Genomic DNA, 24299 nt, shown 5'->3' with positions numbered 1-24299 from the left:
TTTTGGCCCATGTGGAATCAGCCTTAGAGAAGTTGTCCGTATTCCAGCGCTTGTGTTGAGATTTTCATCCAGCTCAACAGGAAAACTTATGCACAAGTTCACAGACTGTTATCCCAGAAATGGACATGATTGTGGTAATGAAAATATTTAAATGGTAATATAGAAGTACATGCTTATTTAGCATGCAATTTAAGGAAAGGCAAAATGGAATCTATAGAATTTGCGTGGTCATCCCATTTTTTTGAGTGAATAAAACATTGTCACATTTTTGAAGACTGGTATTGTTGACTTAGAACTGCTACACAACATTCAGACAATCTTTTGTTTCTTGTTTTACTTCATTAATTTCAAAATGTGATTGATACATTTTTATTAAAAAAACCTTAATTTTAAAATGAATGCTTAATTTGCATTTTGTTTTCATGGCTATTATAAAATAAAGATGCAATAAATCCATAGCTTCTTAAAACCTCAAAATCAACCACTTCCTTGGAATTTTTAAACATTCTGCACTTCCTTGTTGGGACATTGGGTGTCGCTGTTCACCAACCAGGAGAGAAGACTGTAGGCAAACCACTGCTACACAGAAACAGAAAAGGTTTGTATTCTCCTGATCTGAAACGAAAGGGAAGGTTTTGTTGGAAGGACTACACAAGGAAGACCTAAATAAACACATTCTTCCTTTAAAGGAGCTCAATTTAGGCATCTTTGTGTGGAAATCAGGAAGATAAACATAAGTTTTTATTGATAGAAGGAGGAAAGCCTTGCAGAGTTTGAAATGGCTAATCTACAAATACCATCAGATACCACAAGGAAAGAGTTATTCTTCCTGGTGCTGGGCTCTCTTTTGCAAGCAGTTTCTGGGCAGATCCATTATTCAGTCCCTGAAGAATTGCTGAAAGGCTCCTTTGTGGGGAATATCGCGAAGGACTTGGCAATGGATTTGAAGCAACTCTCGCATGGAGGTGTCCAAGTTATTTCAGAAGGTAGGAGACAATATTTCTCCCTTGATTTTCAAAACGGCCATTTGTGTGTTCACGAAAGAGTGGACAGAGAAGCAATATGTGGGCGTCTCTTAATTTGCATGTTAAAGTTAGAGATCCTTGTTCAGGAACAAGTGAAGATTTACATAGTTGAAATTGAAATTGAAGATATCAATGACAATGCACCAACTTTCCAAGTAGAGACAGCAGAGTTAAAAATCCTAGAAAGTACAGCCACGGGGTCTCGATTCCTTCTGCCAGATGCACAAGACCCAGACTTAGGAAGAAACTCTTTACAGACCTATCAGCTCAGTCCCAATGGACATTTTACTGTTGATGTACTAACTGCTACCAATGGGGGCAAATATGTTGAGCTTATACTAGACAGCGCTCTGGATAGGGAAGCAGCACCTTTCCATGACTTAATCCTTACAGCCAGTGATGGGGGAGATCCTGTGAAATCTGGAACTGTGCACATCAGGGTTGTTGTTGAAGACATGAATGACAATGCACCAATTTTTTCACAATCTGTTTATAAAGTGACCGTCCTGGAGAACATTCCTTTAGATTCTTTGCTGGTAACGGTTAATGCTACTGATATGGATGAAGGCATAAATGCAGAGATAACGTATGCATTCAGGCAAGCATCAGAAAAAGCTTTAAATATATTCCACCTGGATTCCAAGACTGGAGAGGTCAGGGTGAAAGAGAACTTGGATTTTGAAGAGGATACAATGTATGAAATTGAGATCCAGGCCCTTGATGGAAGGGGTCTATCAGGCCGCGCGCACGTTTTGGTGACTGTTATCGACGTTAATGATAATGCGCCAGGGATTGCAGTTACATCTCTCACCAATGCAGTGAGTGAAGATTCCCCCCAAGGAATCACAGTTGCACTGCTAAGAGTAACAGACAGGGATTCAGACGACAACGGAAAGGTCTGGTGCTCCCTCTCTGAGAACCTGCCATTTCGTTTACAGAAAACCTTGGACAATTATTACAGTTTGGTGACTGACAAAGCCCTTGACCGAGAAATAATATCCACTTACAACGTGACTGTCATAGCAACTGATAAAGGAAACCCTCCTCTCTCCACAACGACCATCATCCCTCTGAAAATATTGGACAAAAATGACAACCCACCCACCTTTAGAGAGAGGTCCTACATAACCTCTATAACAGAAAATACGCCTGCTGGAACTTTAGTTTTCACATTAAAAGCTAATGATCCAGACTGGGAGGAGAACAGCAGAATTACTTACTCTATCATTCAAGACCAGGTGAGGTATTTGCCTTTTTCCTCTTATCTTTCTATAAACTCAGAGACTGGAGCCATTTATACCCTCCGTTCCTTTGATTATGAAGAGTTCCAAAAGGTTCAGTTCCTGGTCAAGGCCCAAGATGGAGGATCCCCACCACTCAGCTCTAATGTCTCAGTGACTCTCTTCATCCTGGATCTGGTGTATGACAATCCTCCTAAATCTTAGAGCATCCTCCTCTACCCAGCTGATGGTTCTACTGGAGCAGAGCTGGCCCCTCGCTCCACTGGGAGCCTGGCTGGGTCACTAAAGGGGTGGCAGCAGGTTTTGGTGACTCTACAGAATGCTGGAGTTTCTCCTATCAGTTACTGAAGGCCACTGAGCCTGGGCTCTTCACCATAGGACTCCACACTGGAGAGATCAAGACAGCCCGTTCCTTTCTAGAGAAGGACGCTCTTAAGCAAATCCTGGTGATTTTAGTGAAGGACAACGGGCAGCCCCCTCTTTCTGCCTCCATCACGGCCACTGTTGTGCTGGCAGACAGCATCCCTGACATACTGACTGACCTGAGCAGCATCTCAGTTCCTGCAGACCCCCAGACGGATCTCACCTTCTACTTGGTGGTTGCTGTGGCTTTTGTCTCCTGCTTGTTTTTTGCTTTCCTTCTTGTGTTGCTGGCACTCAGACTTCACAAATGGAGAGCTTCTCAGTTGTGTGAGTCTGGTAGTATGAGTTTCAATGGAGTTCCAGTTTCACAGTTCGTGGGGATTGATGGAGTTCGGGCATTTCTTCACTCCTATTGCCATGAGGTTTCATTGACTTCGGGCTCTCGAAAGAGTCAGGTTCTTTTTCCCATTGAAAGCTGTACAAATACCCTGAGAGCTCAGCAGGATTCTAATAACCTGGAACCTTTCTTTGCTGCAGAAGATCCAAATATTAACACAGAAGCCTTTGGACAGGTGAGTTTTGCTTTGTCTAATTATTGAAAACTAAAAAAAATCACCTCTCTATTTTAAACTGGTGAATTTCTAGCCGAGACTTCTCTAAGAAAACATTTGTACACCTGTTACTTTCCTTATGCATTTTTATATTATAATTACAATGTACAGTGTTGTAAGTCATCTCTTGTTAGAACCCTTATGTAGAACTTGAATCTTATGCATGTGTGTAAATGTGCTGCATCTTGATCATCTGGAAAATAATCTTGCCTTCTTTGTCTTCATTCATATCACAGTTGATTGTGTCGTTTTGAATTGGAACTTATAGTGCAGGGCTGTACAACTCAAACAGCTACATGGGCGAGAAGCATAAGCATAAGCATTTATTGTCATTGTGCATGCACAACGAAATTTACAGCAGCATTCCTCGATGCACACAATTTCAGACTCATACCCCATCCTCACTTTCCCCTTCCTCCACCCATCCCTACACAGCCCCAAACACATCAACACGAAGCCGCGGAGTTTGGCATAGCCACAGCTCTAGAGTAGAAGCTGCCTCTAAGCCTCTTTGTCCTAGTTTTGATAGACCTGTATCGTCTGCCGGATGGTAACAGTTCAAAAAGAGAGTGTGCTGGATGAGACGGGTCTCTCAGAATATGTTGGGCTTTCTTTAGGTTTCGGGAATTATAGAGTTCTTCCAAGGAGGGGAGAGGGCAGCCGATAATCCTCTGTGCAGTAGTGATCACCCTTTGGAGCGCCTTCCTATCTGCCACTGTGCAACTGGAGAACCATACACAGATGCAGTAGGTTAAGACACTCTCTATAGCACAGCGGTAAGGACACCAGGAGTTTTCCATTCAGTTACGTTGTTCCTTAAAACTCTCCGATCGTACAGTTTTTGCTGGGCCTTCTTAACCACCCCGGCAGTCTGTACACCAACACGGTTGGATCTGGCTGAGCAATATTGTGGAAAGTACGCTGAGCATGATCAGATCCTACTCTGTTGCAGTATCAGTCTGTCCCACAAGAGTCTCAGAATTTGGGATGGATAACATTTAAACATGACTACTTTTGACATTTTATTGCCAAAAAGTACTTATTGGGTTTAGGTATATCCCAGTCAGACGTTGGGCCAGAAAAAGGGAGAGGCCAAGTACTTCCAAAGCTCTCAGTACAAGTGGAATCAAATCAAGGGGGGTGTCTGGTACTTTAGTCCTATTGCTTCCCATCTAGAAGATATGAACATTCATGCCCAAAGTCCTTTTCCTATTCTGAAACATAGTCCATATCTGACACCCCTGGACAATCTGGTTCCTGAATCATGCCAATAGCAGGATCACAATCCCAACCATCCTACCCTGAGGGCAGAAGATTCTGATCGGAGGCAGGCTTGGTGCCCAACTCCTCCACATGAAGCCTTTTGGGTTGTCTTGGACTTGTTACAGTTCTGTCAGAACTCTCTCAGCCCCACCTACCTCACAAGGGGTCTGACAGGGTGATTGTAAGCTGCTTTGAGACTCCTTTCAGTAGAGGGAAGTGGGATATAAAAACCAACTCTTCTTCTTCTCCTCTTAGGAATCAAAGGGATTGCCTTGATGATCACCCAAGGAGTCTGTGCCTGCTTGAAAACTGGCAGGAATTTTTTTTGGCACTACTTGGTTGACATCCAGCTACTCTGGCTTACCACTGAATTAGAGTCTTGCTGATTAGTCGAGATTCACGGGCAAGGAGTCCAACACAGAGGTGGGATCCAGCAGGTTCTCTCAGGTTCCCGAGAGTAGGTTACTAATTATTTGTATGTGCTGAGAGGGGGCTACTAATTGGTGATTTTGCCACGTGATTTTTGCCTTGAGATTTTTACCTCTCCTCTCGGCAGTAAGCACAGAACTTGAAGCAGTCTGGCAGGAGGTGCACTTTGCGTGCATGGCAGCCTGCGCCTGTGTGCGTCACCTGCCCAAAGAACGGCGCCTTGCTTTCGTCCTTACAGCCCGCCCAGGAATGCCCGCCCATGGAATGCTCGGCCATGCCCCATCGTGCCCGCCCTGCCCCATTGGCTGGCTTCATGCAGTTTGAATCCCACCACCATGGGAACCTGTTACTAAATTTTTTGGATCCCACCACAGGTCCAACATCATTTCTTATCTTGATCATCTTTTTCCTGTTGAGCCCCCTAAATGGCAGTAAAATCCGTGGGCCGCACCGAAATGCATTATTTACATATGCCTTTGTATATAAAGAGGGAAGAGGATTTTCTTTGGTCCCAATGTTGTGGTTTTCAGAGCAGTTTATTCTGCAATTTAAGCACTCAGCTCAGATCTTGAACCTCCTATGCATATAGAAGATTCCATGTTCAGTCTCCACCACCTACAATTACAAATGACACAGGTAATGGGGCTGGGGCAAAATTCCACTGAAGATGTTGATGCTTTTGTCAACTCTAAGCAGCTTCAAATATTCATATAGTTATAATTTTCATGAATTACAGAGGAACATATGTTAAAAAGGCAGGTTTCTGCTTCAACTGTCAATGCAAAATAATTACTTTTGTATACGTAGCTACCCTAAGTCTGAGGAAATATGTCCAGATATAAATGTTTTAAATAAATAGGCAAGTGAGCTTATGATCTGATTTGGACAGGAGGAAAATTGAGGTAGAAAACTGGAAATTTAAGAAGTCCAGAGCACAGAAGGTTGTCATAATGGATGCAAGAGATAAATCTGTGACCCCTTCCGCACACGCAAAATAATGCGTTTTCAAACCACTTTCACAACTGTTTGCCAGTGGATTTTGCCATTCCGCACAGCTTCAAAGAACACTGAAAGCAGTTTGAAAGTGCATTATTCTGCATGTGCGGAATGAGCCTCTGTTAGATATAAACTAGAGTTTTGCAATGAGTTGGTTTTTGGCAGAATATTCAAGAATCAAAAAGAAAGTCAAGGTTTCATGTTTGGGCAAGATTCTTTGAAATAGCTGAAAAACTCTAAGGAACCTCTTATAATGAACCTCAGGCTCATTCCGCATATGCAAAATAATGCACTTTCAAACTGCTTTCAGTGCTCTTTGAAGCTGTGCGGAATAGCAAAATTCACTTGCAAACAGTTGTGAAAGTGGTTTGAAAACGCATTATTTTGCGTGTGCGGAAGGAGCCTCAGAGTTTGGGAGTTTGTGTTGACAGTGTTAATGTGTTGTATAATCTATTGAGAAGTAAGTAGCCTCTTAGGGTTATCCATTAATTACATTTGGCACATATTTTTTTAAAAAAAGTAAGTTATACCTGAGTTTTTATGTGCTAAATGAAATGGAATAAGTTACTTAAACTGATTAATGTTAACTGAAATTTAGAATTGAATCTCTGACCACATCCATGCCCCTGTGATGGATCCCTCAACTTTGTTTTGTTCACAGAGGATGGGTACAATTAGACCACCAAAAACACCAAATATCTGTAACCAATTGGGTTATGCAAAATGATTCCTTTTAATTAGCTATAATAAAATTGCAGAATACACTTTCACCTAAAAGCTAAAACGAATACTTTTGCAATGAGCCTACTGGTGCTCTTCTGGTTGGACATATCCCAAAAGAAAGAGTTTGAAATTTGCAGGTGTAAAAAGACTTCTTTGTACAAGGTGCGTGCTGACCTTCATTCTTATATGTTCTTTGCTCTTGGTCTGGAGTTTTTGCTGAAAATATTTTCCAGTCACTATTGACGACTGATACTTGAAGCACTATGGCATGTTGCTGTAGTCTGACAAACAGTGGTCTGGCATATCATATAGCTGGTTAACTATACAGCATGACTGGCTAGCTTAGGCTCATTCCGCATGTGTAGAATAATGCACTTTCAAACTGCTTTCAGTGCTCTTTGAAGCTGTGTGGAATAGCAAAATCCACTTGCAAACAGTTGTGAAAGTGGTTTGAAAACGCATTATTTTGTGTGTGCGGAAGGGGGCATAGTTTCTAATGAAGACCTTCTGTGTGCAAATGCCTGGTTCTTAGATCTTTCGCTTGCCAATGGAACTGCCGTTTCCAGCATCATGTTGTTATATCTCCCAAAGTTGAGGGAAGGATTTGAGGTGAGGGTGCATAGTATTGATATCATCCTTCTTAAGTATTAGTAGTATTGGTATTCTCCTTGAGTGTTAGGAGAATATTTAAAACTTTCCCCTTGTTGATTAGTTGACTGGTTTTGAGTTTGAATTATGTCTGAAACCCCTGCCTGAAATCTAAAGAAGAATTTTAGAATGGCATTGTAGGGTATATCATAGCAAAAAAATAATCTGCAGTTTTTCGCTGGTACTCTGGGTGCCACTGTTCACCAACTTGATTCCAGCTAACACATTCGTGCAATCCTTTAATAGGTAAGTACGAAATACAACACAGAGATCGAACTTCTACAGACGTTTCAGGAAGTGAAGAAGGGTACACTTGCTTTGAAGCAAAAGAGAGAAGCCTTTGCACTAGGATCTGTGTTTTTTTAACCTTCTGCTAGAAATGGAAGAAACTCAGGAGCTGTGGAAGAATAAAGAGAATCCTGCAGTGCTTTATCATGCTGTTTGTGTGAAGGCCGTTGCTGAGCAGATTAAGCTATTCCATTCCTGAAGAGATGCGAAGGCTCCTTTGTGGGGAATCACAAAGGATCTGGGAATGGATGGAAGCATCTTTTCAGAACATGGACTCCGGATTATCTCCCATAGAGGTACAAGTCAGTATTTTTACTTTAGAAATGTCATCACTATTTGTTTTAAACTACTCTGAGAGAGGATGAGACTGAGGAGGAAATTTGTGGAAAGGAGGACTGCTTATTAAATTTACAGAGTTATTATTGAAGAATAAGTTAGAGATCTATGGAATTAAGTGAAAATTATTGACATAAATGATAATGCTCCACAGTTCTCATCGAGAAACAGAAACTGAAAATTAGTGAGTCATCATGCCGGTCCCAGTTTCCTCTTCCTGAAGCTCAAGATGAATCTGGGCACCAATTCTGTGACACCATCGATAGGCAGCCATTTTTCTTTAGATGTGCAAACGAGAGAAACTGGTGCTAGGCACATCAAACTGGTGTTGGAAAAAAGTCTGGACAGGGAAGAGCAACCAGTTCATGATCTAATCCTGCAGCTACCCGATAGAGCGTCCGTGAATCTGGCACTACGCTGAAATCCATGTTATGGTTTGCGGATGCAAATGACAAGCGTGCCCGTTTTTCAGCTAGCCAGCCAGCCTACAAAGCTAAGGTTGAAGAAAACATCCATAAAGGGTCCGTTATAGCTGCTGTAGAGCCACTGATCTAGATGAAGGCATCAATGGAGAGATAAAATCTTCATTCAAAATCACAGAAAGATTCTAAAAGCGTTCTTTAAGCTCCGCGACTGGTGTTATAACACTTGTAGGCAGTCTTGATTATGAGGAGGCTTCGCTACATGACTTTGAGGTGAATGCAGAGGATGGGGGCGGGCTTAGTGACTGGTCACAAGTTGTGGTTGTGGATTCTGGGGATCCTGTGGTAATGCCCTGAAATGGCAACCAACTTTTAATCAACACCATGCCGCAGCTTCTCCAGTAGGCACTGTTATCGCTCTCTTAAATGTGCAAGATAGAGATTCAGGAGTCAATGGTGAGTCCGCGTGCTCATCCCAAATGAACTGCCTTTCAATTGGAAGAGGTAATTGGACCACTTTTATAGTTTAGTGACATATGATAGCATGAGACTGGGGAAAGTAGGAAACTATAATGTTGTCATTACTGCTGCTGATAATGGGGCGTAAAACACAAATGCACACATATCACTACAGATTCTGAACAGAAATGACAATGCTCCTGTATTTTAGAATCATCCTCGTGTCTTATCTCCTGGAGAATAATCCAAGAGGAGCCTCGATTTTTTCTTTAACAGCAAATGATCCGGATTGTGAGAATTCTGAATAACTTATTGAAGTCATTGAAAAGGACCTAGGAATTCCATTCTTTCCTCATACTTGTCTATTAATTCGAAACTGGGGTTGTTTATGCCTTAAACTCCTTTGATTATGAGCGAATTCAGAAATTAATTTCCAGGTCAAGGAGGCTCAAGATGGAGGCTCCCGCCCTCAGCTCCAATGTCTCCAGTGATTCTCTTGAATTTTAGATCAAATGACAACTCTCCCCAAATCTTGCTTGTACCGTTCGGCTCCCACTGATGACTCCACTGGAGTAGAGCTGGCCCCTCGCTCCTCTGAGCCTGGCTATCTGGTCACTAAAGTGGTGGCAGTGGATGCAGACTCTGGCCAGAATGCCTGGCTCTCCTATCAGTTAGTGAAGGCCACAGAGCCTGGGCTGTTCACCATAGGACTCCACACTGGAGAGATCAGGACAGCCCGTTTCTTTGTGGACAAGGATGCTCTCAAGCAAAGCCTGGTGGTTTTAGTGAAGGACAATGGGCAGCCACCTCTGTCTGCCTCAGTCACAGTCACAGTGGTGCTAGCTGACAGCATCCCTGATGTCATCACAGATCTGAGCAGCATCTCAGCTCCTGAAGACCCCCAATCAGACCTCACCTTCTACCTGGTGGTTGCTGTGGCTTTTGTCTCCTGCTTGTTTTTCGCCTTCCTCCTTGTACTGCTGGCTCTCAGACTTCGCAGATGGAGGCATTCTCAGTTGTGTGATTCTGGGAGTGTGACTTTCACCGGTGTTCCTGTCTCACAGTTTGTGGGGATCGATGGAGTCCGAGCATTTCTTCGCTCCTACTGTCACGAGCTTTCATTAACTTCGGGTTCTCGGAAAAGTCAGATTCTCTTTCCAATTAGGCTTCACAAGAAAATACTCTGTTGACACATGGCAGGCTTCGATCAACCGGATCCTTTGTTAATCACAGGTGATTCAGCCGTCATTGGTGATGAAGCCGCAATAAGTCAGGTAGGCATGTCAACTCTATTTATTTTAACATTCCAATTGGGTCTTTGTCCTTGTTCATAAAACAGAGATACTGTACCTATATAAGCCTTCTTAAATGATTGGCATTTGATTCAGGAGTTTTACATAGAGTCATCATAGTCTCCCTTTTTTGATTGTGGCTATTGCTGGAGTCTGAACATTTATTTACTATAACATTTATTTACTAATGGCATTCTACTTCACTGATAAAGAGAAGGATTTTGAAAGGAGTGAATACAGTTATCTGATGGCATCTTTAAACAGATCTGGTTTCAAAGATCATTTCAAGGAAATAAATTATTCTAATGTTTTAGTCCTCCAGCCACTGCAATATTAGTTAATGCCCATTCACAAATACTCTGTGGAGAAGTAAGGAAGGCATGTCCATTGTTGTTGTTTAATCTGCATACAAAGGTTTTGGCAGTTAAATTGAGAAGGATATTCAGAATATTGGGGTAGGGAATTTAATCAACAAAACATTCTTTATGCAGATGATGTTTTAACATTGGGTAACCCCAAATTATATATTTGCTAATTTGGTCAGACTATTAAATTAATTTAGTATGATCTAGGACTGTAAGATTAATCGAATAAATTGTAATTATTGATTCAGAATTTTTTTTATAAGAACTTGGACTGGAAACATGACAGAATCCTGGTTAAGATCTGAAGGATTCTTGATTGTAGATAATGTGGATAGGGTTAGGGTTAGACTGATGGAAGAGAATTTTTAACCATTAGTGAAGCATGGGAAATGGTTTGATACTTCTGGAAAATTTAAAACTTTGGGCAAAATGGCCATTCTGAAGGGAAGGTTCTGACTATTGTTCAATCCTTTTTTGTTTTAAAGATCATAATGTGATAAAGTTTTGTTTTAAAGATCATAATGTGATGAGACGTTTTTAAAGATCATAATGTGATAAAGAAATGCATTTGGAATTGCAAGTCTTCTTGTAAAAAAACCTAGTAAGTACAGTTCTATTCATCACAAAATATCCATATGCAAGAATTGTAGATATATTACTACATTGGTATACTTATGATGATATTCATCTTTCTTGGGAGGAAAAGGTATATGGGCAATCTGCTTGGATGATTTTAAGCAAGAAGTGCAGATGAGGGTGAGTAAAGTACTGGATAAACAAATCCTGGATTTTTTGAACAATGTAGAAATAGTTTGGCTCCTGGTAACTCTTTTTTTAGCCTATGTTAATTTGTGTAACAGTTTTAATAAGTCAAATGTATTTTATATCTCATAAATATTTTTAAGGATTAATTATATCTTGTTACAGTAGTAGGATGACCACAGGAGACCAATGATCACAAATGTAGATTGACAGGAGTAGTCAAGCGAAGAAAGTTCTACTGCTGGCCTATGGTATGCTGGCAGGGGCTGATGGAATTGTAGTCCATAACATCTGGAGTGCCAGAAGTTTAGCCACCACTAGCCTATGGTAAAAAAATTCATGCATTCATTCATGGCACCTATGGATACCATGGTGCTCATGCATACATTCCCCGATGCCCTCTTCTTGCCCACAGTATCTCTTCCCTACAGCAAAAGGTTGACCATGGGAGATATTCACTTTGGTTTGTGCATAAGTACCCATTCAGAAACAGCTGCCTGCCTGATGGGTTAATGTTTGGCTTAGAAGCGTTTTGTGATTGATCCTGCTCCCACGAAAGCCATTTTGTGGTGAGTACCCATGACTCTATTTCAGAACTCCAAAGTCCCCACCATATCAAGAATTTTGGGCACCCAAATCCAAAGAACCTTTATTAGGCATAAAACCGGTGTGTCAGAATTCCAAATACAATAGGAAGATCATTATTAGCACTTAACTTGCAGTACACAGAGTAAAAATATGCTTAACCTTCCAGGAATTTAAACATTAGAGTTATTTAGAAGCTTAGCCATTTTTATCTTATCAGAAAGGAGCATAAATCCTGTTGGTAATACAGTTCTCCAATCAGTTCTGATGTTGTTGTATTTTTGAACAGTGAAGCAGAATATGAGAAAGTGAATCAGTTGTATGAGTTAGAAACGACAGCAATGCTCATTTTTTGTGGAATACTAGAGAAGTGACTGTGAAGATGTACTGGCCGGAAAGGGTTACACCTTGCTCTAGTCATGACCCATCTGCAATTGTAATTAACAAGTTGGTTCAGGTATATAGCAGGGCTAGCTTTCTGAGGGATAATCCCAAGAATATTGGAGATCAAGAGCTTTGCTTTGCTCAGGAGAAATTGATATTCTTGATCGGTAATGGAGCTTTAGCGATAGTAAATCTCTGGGTGATGAGTGTTGTAGAGACCTCCCAAGAAGCCAAAGGAAAGATCTTTTTTTCAACATGTAGCCACCATTTCGAAAGCTGAAGCTCTCATTTCTAACTGGGACAAACTGTAAGGGTCAGTGCAGAAACAAAAGGCATGAGAACCAAAACTAAAAGTTACAACCCATGCCCTTGACACAATAAATGTTGCCCTGATTCCAAACAAAAGAGGTACCATAGGGGACACAATGCGAGAGTGCCAATTTGGGCACCCTGATTTATCAGAGGCCCACGATGAGAAGACAGGAACAAAAAAATATGGCTAAAACAATTCAGCAAAATTAAACATCAAGAAAGCAGAGCAGGGGTGGCGTGCTGGGGTTGCATCTACCTGTACTGCTGCAGCTCCAATCAACATTGAGCCTTCAACATGACAAGACAAGACTCACTGGAAAAGCCAATACTTCCAGGACTTGTGGGAAACAGTGCAATTTTGACCTTAAGGGCCCTGAGATTAGGCCACATAGCTGATAGCCCTGTGTAGGAACGTGTCTTCTGTACTATGGGTTGGTATATAGTGCTTCGATTGGGCTTATATAGCACTTTGGAGGGTGGTGAGGTGGCTGTAGATTCAGTTGGTACCATAAAAGCTCCCCAGGTCTTGGAAGTGTGGTGTGAAAGGCATTTGATGTTTTCACTGGCGAACCTCTATGGAATCTTTCAGATATATGCCTGAGGTTTTAGTGAAATGGGAATTGCACTGCAACTGGAAGAACACTTGGGGTTGTTGTTGTTATTATTATTATTAATTTTTATATACAGCCCTCCTGAAATCCGAGTTCACAACAAGGTTAAAAACATGCATTAAAAACATAATTTAAATATCAGTTACCTAGAAACAGAACCCATTTAAAATGTGGATGGCGTCTGGCTACCCCCCCTCCCCTCTTTGCGAGGCCAGATGACTGGTAGATATATTTGCTAGGCTGGCAGCAATTGGAACAGGTCAGAATCTTGCAGGCCCTGCAGAAACTCTGTAAGATCCCTTAAGACCCTGATCTCCCTGGGGCTTGTTCCTGTAGGTAGAGATAGAGGCACGAAAAGAGCCCTACCCTCGTCGAGGCCAGCCTGATAATTTTGGGCCAGGGATCACAGTAGGTCATCCTCCGAGGAGCAGAGGGCCTCTGGGGCAATATGGGGAAGATGTTGACTTAGCCATGGTTTAACTATGACCAACCGCTGCTGCTACCAAATTTTACATCAGCTGAGTTATGACACAGTGTTAAGCTGATGCAGGGGAATGGCTGAGCCTGGTAAGACTTAAGATGGTGACCTAAGCCCTGAGATGCTCCATGAGACACCTTTTAGTTCTATCCCGGCATGGTTCAGAAGGGTTTGTAACCTTATCTTCAGAATGTCTTGATGGAGGGGCTTTTTTGCCATCTAAACCCATTCAAGCCAGACAGATAGGCACCAATATAGCAGCAGTTCCTTTTTGTATTCTTTGCAGCAATTCTGGTTTAAAGTGATCCTAAGAGCATTTATTTATTGAAGCAATTTTGCCCAAGTGTTTTATCAGGTATGTGCTTGAGATTATGCCATTAGCAAAGAAATGATCACATCAAATGAGTGGATGTAGAGAATATGTATGCCTTGGCCTTGGCCAAAGTTTTGGAGTATTTGAGTATTTAAACATGCCATTTAGCCTTAATACAATCTTTAACATTGTATTTCAATTGTTTTGTAATAAATGGAACCCACAAAATTCTAGGATGGAGATTAACTATTTTCTGTCCTTCAATTAAGAATTAATGTATAGTGGCATTTTATATTTCACATTTCATGTTTCACGTCACTGTTGTACTTTAACAGGAAATAAAATTGAAGGAGGTGGAACTTTGCAGTGCGTTCTCTCCACCAGTCCCTGCCCACTTGGCTGCTCCAGTCCCCTATCACTAGAAGGCCTTTGCTTTCCTCCAAAGAGGTTTGTGGGGTCAGTGTCACCTGAGAAATATATACTAACTGTCTCTCTGGTTGCCTAGATTTCATTGTTTAAAAAGCAAATCTAGAACTTAATGGAGATCTGAAAGGAAACAAAGCAAGCCATTGTTCACTGGATTGCCTGGAAACAAAAGACAACTAAATGTCTGTTGCATTTTTTTTTAGGTAGTAGTATATATGAATAAAGACCCCAAGCAAAAGCATAAAGCATGTTATATAAGTAAATGAGGCAGAGCTGGATGTTATTATATTGAGTTATTCCAGTTTCAAGCGAAGGCTCGTTCATACATGCAGAATAATGCACTTTCTTTAACTCCGGCTCTTTGAAGCTGTGCAGAATAATAAAATCCACTTACAAACAGTTGTGAAAGTGGTTTGAAAACACATTGACCCTGCTTGGTCGCGGAAGGGACCTTTAGTTAAAGTTGCTCCCCCTCACTGCACTTTTGGTACCTTGATCTTGTGCTGTTGTCGCTGACTGTAAAATAAAAAAAGACATTGCACTTTTAAGCTCTCACATATGAACATTTCAAGTTTCAAGGCCTACTGTTGACCCCCCCAAGGGCATTACCCAGGAAAAGGATATTAGGGCAAGTGAGAGAAATGTGCAGGGCAACTGGGGAGTCTCAGAGAATCCAAATGCTAATATCTGGATGAACACTCAGTTGTCTTTGTTCCATTACATAGGTTTATTTACATAAATCTCTTTTACTACTTACATGCATAAGAGCCTCCATGGCTTAAGAGTGGTAGCTCCCTTGAGTACTGCAATTCTAGAGCTCTGCTCTACACACCCTGAGTTTGATCCCAGTGGAAGTGGTTCAGGTAGCTGGCTCATGGTTGACTCAGCATTCCATCCTTCCGAGGTTGGTAAACTGAGTACCCAGTTGGTTGAGGTAAAATGGAAATGACTGGGAAGGCAATGGCAAAACACCCCCATAAACAGAGTCTGCCTAAGTAAACATCACGATGTGACATTGTTCCACGGGCCAGTAATGACCTGGTGCTTTCTTAGCTACCTTTTTACTTAAGTGCAACTGCTTTACCTTTACCCTCTTATTTATATGCATATATTGATCAGTCCCCCCAATCCAAAATATAGTGTACATCAAATACAAAGCTTTTCATAAGTAACAGAAAGTGGATTAACAGATTTAAAGGGGAGGAAACTAGAATATACATAGGCTCTACCCAGGAAACTGTGGATCCCTCAGGCCCATTTGTAACCAGATTCTGAATCTGTAGACTTTGAGAAGTTTCGGAGAAGCTTTGGACAGATTTTGTGAGAAAAGAAAGACTCTAATAACCACAGACGTGAATGATTTCCTCTTGAAAACAAAACAAACCTGCAATTTTGGATGAGACTCTGGGTGTCGCTGTCCACCAATTCAATGAGAGAAATGCACTCAAATCAACCCACCACGTTCAGCTGATGGTTCTTTATTATTCAGAATAGCAGTCTTTAAAGATGGCACTGTAGAGGAATACATGAGATGCAACCTTTGTTTAGAAAAAGCAAGAAGACCCTAGCCTGTTCGAAAATAGGGAACAGAGAGTGTGCTGGATGAGACGGGTCTCTCAGAATATTTTGGGCTTTTTTTAGGCTTCGGGAATTATAGAGTTCTTCCAAGAAGGGGAGAGGGCAGCCGATAATCCTCTGAGCAGTAGTGATCACCCTTTGGAGCGCCTTCCTATCTGCCACTGTGCAACTGGAGAACCATACACAGATGCAGTAGGTTAAGACACTCTCTATAGCACCAGCGGTAAAAGGACACCAGTTGTTGTTTCCTTAAAAGTCTCAGAGTACCACAAGTTATCTTAGGTACAGACAATATCACTATTTGGAAACAGTTTTAAGTCTCTTTTTACCATCTCTTTTTTATAACATCACTTTTTGTATTTTTATGGTCGTTATTGGACTCTACTGCTTTGAGAGTGTGTCATTTTGGAAGGAATGCAAGTTGATTATTTTACAGGAGCTTTTTAGAGATGGGCATTTGATGTCTGAAAAAATGGCAGCAGCTATGGGGAGAAGACCTAGGCAGTCCAATTTGGAGATTTGGAGAAATGTTTGGTCAAGGCTAATATTAATGAATGTGATGGAACACTTTATCAGAATTTGATTTCGGCGGTTCCTTACATCATATCACTTACAATATATTGATTCTAGTTTTTTAGATGTGACTTGGAAATGTAAGGCCAATACAGCTGATTTTATTTTGGAGTTGCCCACGGATTAAAAGTTTTTCATCTATATTATAAGATTTATAATATGACAGGTTATTTATTATATATGAATTATAAAGAAAGATTTTTAGGTGTGCTTAAGGGAAGGTGGCAGAATTAGACGTGGAGATTTTCCTTCATTTATTAGTAACAACTAAAGTTTGTTTAGCAGCAGTGGAATTTGCACACATACAATGTGTGCGTGTGAGAGAGAGATGTGGAATGTTTTTAATGTTAAAATTGACATATTATGCAAAGTCTGAAGACCTGGGTAATATACCTCTGATAGATTTAGAGAGAAATGGCCAGTGCTCATCATGTATTGTAATGATAAAGTTCAGGATACTCATCCACCCTATATGTTTCTGAGTCTTGCATAACATAATTAAATTAGTGACTGCTTTGGCATCTACATATTTGATATTTTGTTGGTAAGTTTGTAAGTTTGTACCCCCATTTCATAGTTTTGCAAAAGTATTAGAATTCTAATTAAAAGATTTTGAAAGATTATACTGATATACAAAGTACGTATTAAAAAGTCAGTTGGTAAGTTTGTACACCTATTTCATAGTTTTGCAAAAGTCAGGATACTAATTAAAAGATTTTGAAAGATTACACTTATATGCAAAGTACGTATTAAAAAGAAGGCACAAATCTTGCTGGAGATGCGGGGATATGGCATGTGGGGTTGGGGAAGATGGGGTATCATCTCATGCAAAGGATTTCTGACATGTGGATGAAAACAAACCAGAGAATCTGACCCATGCTGAAAAGACCTAAGATGCATAGGTGCCGTTAGGCAAGCAAGAAGGAAGAGAGCGTGTAATGGAGTGCACAGTAAAATAGAAGTTTAAAAGTGTAAGTCAGTCAGTGGAACAAGTAGCTGTCACAACAGTGGGGGAAATGTCCTAAGAATTGGAAAGTATTCTGATTGGGTACACTGTGCTATGATTGGTGGAGCAGTCATCTGACTCCAAGAGGGAAGAGTTATCTCTCTGAGATAAAAAGTTTTGTGAGCTTTTGGATTTGGATTCCTTCGAGTTAACATCAAGTCCTTTAACTGTGTGTGTTAAATATCTACTCTGAGGGAATTTCAGTCAGGGAGTGGATCTGACTTCAAACTTACTGAGGCCCTTTCCGCACGGGTGGAATAGAGTGCCCCAGGGATGGCAAAAACGCCGTCCCTGGGAAAGCGTTTGCAGCAGCGCCATCCTGGCCGCCCCAGAGCGGTGTGAAGCCACTGCTTTAAACCTCACTCACCCAGCAAGGTTTTTTAAAAGCGGCATCTTCCTGCCGGCGCGGTGCGAACCGCACCAGCAGGAGGCCGCCGCTTTTCCCATTGCCTCCACTGACCTGCCTGTCCTGTGTTGCTCTGGAGTGCTGCAGAGACCCACCCATGCTGCCCTCCAACCCATGGAGGTCGGAGGGCAGCGTGGGCAGGTCCCTGCAGCCCTCCAGAGCGACGCTGGATGAGCAGGTCAGCGGAGGCGATGGACCGGAGGCGGCTCCATGCCGAGCCGCCTCTCCAGTGTGGCAGTGGAAACGCACGCTGCTGTGTGAGCAGTCCTCAAGCCTCCACTGGCATAATTTATGCTGGTGGAGCTGCATTTCTGCCACCGTGCAGAAAGGGCCAATGTGTCAGAATATAGATAGACATTATTTGTGTGTATTTTATGATTTTAATTTCTTCCACTAGCAGATAAAATGTTCAGAAGGGCATCAATATCATAGCAAAGCAAAACAGAGGTCAAATGGCACCTTTAAGATTAGCCAAGTGTCATTTCAGGTTAAGTTTTTGTGAGTCAGACCTCACTTCTTCAGATGCATGCTGTCTCATAAAAGCTCACACTGGAATACAATTTAATTAGTCTGTACTTGTTTTGTTTTACTTGATGTTTTAAATATTAGTCAGACATGCACCAATTACCAAAAACCCACTATCATTTTTTCCTTAGCTTCCCCTGGACTCCTCCTCCTCCACTGTTGCTGCATGGCTGAGAGTTGTCTCCCCCTGAGGAGTTCCTTCTCCTCTCTGCCTTTCTGAGAAGAAAATGGTGTGCATGTGACACTTGCTAGCAGAGGCGTATCTAGGCAAACTGGTGCCCGGGGACAAAACCTGAGTTTGGCGCCCCCCCCAGTATGGGCGGCCACCCTCCCCCACCACGACCAAACAATGATTTTTTGCACCAGCTCACAAAACACCTCCCACCCCCAGCAAAACATACATGGCTCTCTCCCCATCAACTCTCTTTCCTAATTTTGTCCTCACACCAACCCTATGAGGTAGGTTGTTAGCCTGAGAAACAGCTCTAAGCCAGTGCAAGTGGGTATTAAGCATGTAAATCTCTCACAAATCACCTACAGCCAAATATTTACCAAACAAATGTCAATATCATCTCTCCCAGAACACCTCCAGTGGAATCCACCCTTAAACAGCATCACTTTCAATGGTGTTTAAACTAGGGAGCCCAGATTCTTCTTTTAAATCCACCTTAAAGGGAGAACCTGGGGTCCCCAGTTAAACAACACTGAAAGTGATGCTGTTTTGGGGTGGATTCTCCCCCACCCTGAAACAGCATCACTTTAAATGTTTAAACTGGGGACCACAAATTCTCCCTTTCTGTCCATGCCAAAGCGGGTGGATTTAAAAGGAGAATCTGGGGAAATTTGGGGGGTGCCTGCTGTCAAGGATGCAATTGTTAAGCTAGCAGCACCAAAATTTCAGGGTTTAGAAGACCCTCCTGATGATACCACCCAGGTTTGTTGAAGTTTGGTTCAGGGGGTCCAAAGTTACGGACCCTCAAAGGTGTAGCCCCATCTCCTATTAGCTCCCATTGGAAACAATGGGGGATGGGGCACCCCATTTGGGAGTCCATAACTTTTGACCCCTTGAACCAAACCTCACCTAACTTGGGCAGTGTCATCAGGGGGTTCTCCTGAAAAATCCCTGAAATCCTGGTGCTGCTAGCCTAAAAACTGCGCCCCCTGCTGGCCAAAAACTGAAAAAACACTACAAAATACAAAAAACACACAAACGAACCTGAAATTTTTGCGCCCTCCACTGGGAGGCACCTGGGGACATAGGGTACCCCATGTTCCCTAGGTAAATACACCACTGCTTGCTAGGGAGAGATTTCTATGCTGAGTTCCACAAAGACAAGGCTGGGACTGTACAGCTGCCCTTTGCCACTCCTGCGGCAGGTGGTAAGTGAAGTATCAGGCAGGAGGGGACAGGCAGCTGTGCTTGGTGGGGCAGTGCCCATTTGACTCAATGGGACAGCATTCGCTGCTTTCCTTATGGAAAGATGGATTCCTCAGCAGGCTGTAGTTCCATGCTTGTTTGTATTTTTCACTGTTTTTTCCTGCAGTGTTTTTGTATTCCCCCACTTCTGTTTTTTATATCTTCCTTTATTAATTACTGTTCTGTTTTTGTTAATTCATTTGACAACAACACATGAAATATACATATTTCTTTCATATCTGGTTCATGTGCAAAGAAAGTTAAACAAAGTTTCCATTCTCATACTAACTTTAAATATTGCACCGCTATGAAAAAATAGCAGAAAGAAAACCCTGATCACCATAAACATATTTATATAATTTCCAACAAAAGTATATTCTTGCATGCATGGACCACAGTCTTCACAAATGTGCACAAATGTCCAATGCTGGCTGATTCACCAACACGCTTCAGAGATTTTGAAATTCAACAAAACTCTATAAGACTTTCATAGATAATCTACTTGGCCACTTCATGAAATGTGATGCTAGATGTGGCAGACCATTAGTCTGATCTAGCACAACTGATCTTAAGTTCTTGTGTTCTAAAGCCTGATAACAGGGACTACATCAGCAAATCAGGAAACAGTTGGATGTGCTTGAAATTCCTACTCATAATCTATCCTACATTTCAGGATAGCAGGTATATATGCTCAGTTAATAGTCCAGTATCATGTGTTCTTGTGAGGGTAATATTCCAATATTGTACATTCTTGGGATGGCAGACAGGTAACTTCTAATTGGGACCATAAGATAATTTCACATATTCTCATGCAGATCCATTTCTAATCTACTCAAAGGATTAGTCAGATTATTTTCATTACTAATATAAGGCAAATCTGCCCTGAACTTGTACTGCTGGGGCTTTGAACGTCCTTTTTTTAAAAAGTAAAAGCAGGATTGTTTCATTGAAAATTATTCTATATTTCACATATGTAGTTTCCATTTGGGACTCTTGGTGTCACTGTTCACCAAGAAGGGAATTTTATTTCCAAAACATCCAGCTAACCAAGCACTGCAATTGAAGACACGAAAGTAAAATAGCAGACCTGGACTGACGTTACGGCGAATGAAACAAACACAAGATTTATTTTACAAATAACCCAGAGGGACCTCCTTTCCTTCAAGTCAGAACCAGAAGAACAAGAATCCCTTACCTTGCTGCAAGGGGATGGGAGAAATGCAGAGGCAATGGAGCAGTGTGAACAAAGGAATCCTACAATATTTAATCATGTTGTTTGTGTGGAAGGCAGCTGCTGAGCAGATCCACTATTCCATTCCTGAAGAGATGCAGAAAGGCTCCTTTGTGGGGAATATAGCAAAGGATCTAGGAATGGATGGAAAGCATCTTTCTGAACATGGACTCCGGATTGTTACCAGGACAGGTACCATTCAGTATTTTTCTTTGAATCTCAACAGTGGCATTTTACAAATTTCAGAGAGGATAGACAGAGAGGCAATCTGTGGACAGGCAGAGAAGTGCACCTTAAATCTCCAGGTTATTATGGAGAGGAAATTAAAGATTTATGGAATAGAAGTGGAAATAACAGATTTAAATGATAATGATCCTCAATTCCATCCAAGAGAACAGGAGATTGAAATCAGTGAGGCGTCTCCATTGGGGTCTCGTTTTGACCTTCCTCAAGCTGAAGATCCAGACCTGGGTATAAATTCAGTACAGAGTTACCAACTCACGGACAGTAGCCATTTTTCTTTGCAAGTCCAAAAAGATGAAAATGGCATTAGACGTTCTGCATTAGTGTTAGATAAGATTCTGGATAGGGAAGAGAAATCAGTTCATGATCTAATCCTCACAGCTTGTGATGGGGGAGATCCACTGAGATCCGGCACAGCTCAAATCCACGTTATAGTTCTAGATACCAATGACAATGCTCCAGTTTTCACCCAACCTGTTTATGAAGCCACTGTCTCAGAGAATATTCCTAAAGGGTCCACACTCGTTACAGTAAAAGCAGTCGATCTGGATGAAGGAATTTATGGGGAGATAAGATATTTATTCCATAAAATTACAAACAGGTTTTCCCAAACATTTCTTCTTAACTCTACCACTGGTGAAATAACTCTTGGAGGGAAACTTGATTATGAGGATTCTCCCATATATGAATTTGAGGTACAAGCCAAAGATGGGGGAGGCATGAGTGACAGATCGAAAGTTGTGATTTCCATTGCAGACTTGAATGACCATGCACCTGAATTAGAGACAACCTATCTCATCAATGAGATACTTGAGAACTCACCAATCGGAACTGTTGTTGCCATTCTCAATGTGCAAGATAGTGATTCCGGAATCAATGGGGAGGTCACATGCTCAATAGAGCCAGGCCTCCCTTTTCGGCTAAAAAAATCCATGGATAACTTTTACAGTTTGGTGACAGACAATGTCTTGGATAGAGAGAAAGTGGCATCCTACAGCATCACTCTCACAGTTACTGACCATGGGATTCCTCCACTTTCTACAGCCACTGTGATCAGACTAAGCCTTGTAGACACAAATGATAATCCTCCCGTCTTTGCAGAATCTGCCTATACATCTTATCTCCTGGAGAACAATATGAGAGGGGCCTCCATCTTTTCCTTGAGAGCAGATGATCCTGACTGGGAAGAGAATTCCAGAATAACATATTCTATCATGGAAAGACATGATCAGTCCCTTCTCTCATCGTACCTCTCCATTAATTCGGAAACTGGTGTCGTCTATGCATTGAGCCCTTTTGATTATGAAGAGGTGCGGGAGATCAGTTTCTGGGTTAAAGCCCAAGATGGAGGCTCCCCACCACTCAGCTCCAATATCTCAGTGACTCTCTTAATTTTGGATCAGAAATTTTATGCAATTCCTCATAGATCTTAAAAATTCCTTCTAGGCCCTACTCTATGTCTCCACTGGAGTAGAGCTGGCCCCTCGCTCCTCTGAGCCTGGCTATCTGGTCACTAAAGTGGTGGCGGTGGATGCAGACTCCGCCCAGAATGCCTGGCTCTCCTATCAGCTACTGAAGGCCACAGAGCCAGGGCTGTTCACCATAGGACTCCACACAGGGGAGATCAGGACAGCCCGGTTCTGCTGGACAAGGATGCTCTCAAGCAAAGCCTGGTAGTTTTAGTGAAGGACAATGGGCAGCCCCCTCTCTCTGCCTCCATCTCTGTCACTGTGGTGCTGGCTGACAGCATCCCTGGAAGCCTCTCTGATATTAGCAGCATCTCAGCTCCTGAAGACCCCCAGTCGGACCTCACCTTCTACCTGGTGGTTGCTGTGGCTTTTGTCTCCTGCTTGTTTTTCGCTTTCCTCCTCGTGTTGCTGGCACTCAGACTTCACAAATGGAGAAGTTCTCACTTATGTGCTGCTGAGTGGCTGAACTTCTGTGGGCTTCCTGCCTCACAGCTTGTGGGGATTGAGCTTTAGTGAGGGCTTAAAATTCTTGGCCAAGAAGTTTCTCTCACCACAGACTCTAGGAAAAACCACTTCAACAGTCAAGGAACAGGTGACACAAAAGACCCTATTCTAATTTTTGAAGATTTAAATGTTAACAAGGAAGACCAAATCATTGAGGTAAGTTGATAAATGCAATTTTGTTATATTATTTGTACTTGGCTGGGATTTCCAATGGGATCATTCTGTCAGTTCTTCTGTAGAGCATTTAGGTATCCCATTATTTCTGTTCTTAGAGCACTTTGTTGTTCTTTTATTTTGCTTTGGAAACTAAAACTAAATCACTGAAAACTCATTCTTTTATAATGCATATCTGTTTTCATAACTGGCAATTTTCAGGTAAGACACAATTTTGTATATGTATGATGTTACCTGCATAGCAATTTTGTTGGAGAAATGACTTCCTAACAACTACACGTATGCAAAACTTTTCAATCCTCTCTTCATCCTTAAAATATTCAAGATTCAACCAAATTCTTTACAAAGGCAAGATTCAACCAAACTCTTTGCTTACTCACACCAGCTCTTAATATTGTCTACACATGCTTAAATTTATTTCTTTTGTTTGTTGTGTATTATATCTTAGGCTTCAGATGAACTATGTTGGAAGGGAACTGCCTGCACCGACATTGGGGAGGGGGACATTCCGAGGGTATGTTCAGATGTGGAGCCCTCTACGCTGGCAGCCAATTTATGCCAGCAAAAGGTGTGGCTCGGGGGGTTCTCTGTTTTTTCCCCTCCCCATGCTGTGTGAAACCCCTTTGGAGGAGGCACAGGGCTCTACCGTGGCACTGTTCCCAGTTACCACTCTACCAGCCCCCCTTTTGGATTGGACTGTAATTCCCATTCTTTCATGTATTTGGCTTCTTGCTCTGTGTGCATTTTTGCATGTGTGCGCTTCTATTCTTTAAAAATTATTGTAAGATGGGAATTATGTTCTCCTGAATCAGATCAAACATTTAAACATACAACCAGACAA

General features: G+C 41.8%; 1 protein-coding gene and 3 pseudogenes across 1 annotated transcript in view; all 4 read left to right on the top strand.

Annotated features, from left to right (window-relative positions):
* LOC125443375 (protocadherin gamma-C5-like) overlaps positions 1–24299 on the top strand; it is a 373248-nt gene that overhangs the window by 7412 nt on the left and 341537 nt on the right. The window lies entirely within an intron of this gene.
* On the top strand, positions 779–8702 carry LOC125443724 (annotated as a pseudogene).
* On the top strand, positions 8890–9994 carry LOC125443722 (annotated as a pseudogene).
* LOC125443379 lies at positions 20839–23449 on the top strand (annotated as a pseudogene).

The sequence above is a fragment of the Sphaerodactylus townsendi genome, linkage group LG14 (genome assembly GCF_021028975.2).
Source record: "Sphaerodactylus townsendi isolate TG3544 linkage group LG14, MPM_Stown_v2.3, whole genome shotgun sequence".
Classification (NCBI taxonomy): domain Eukaryota; kingdom Metazoa; phylum Chordata; class Lepidosauria; order Squamata; family Sphaerodactylidae; genus Sphaerodactylus; species Sphaerodactylus townsendi.
The sequence above is the reverse complement of the archived record's forward strand: the minus strand, read 5'-3'. Positions and strand labels throughout refer to the sequence as shown.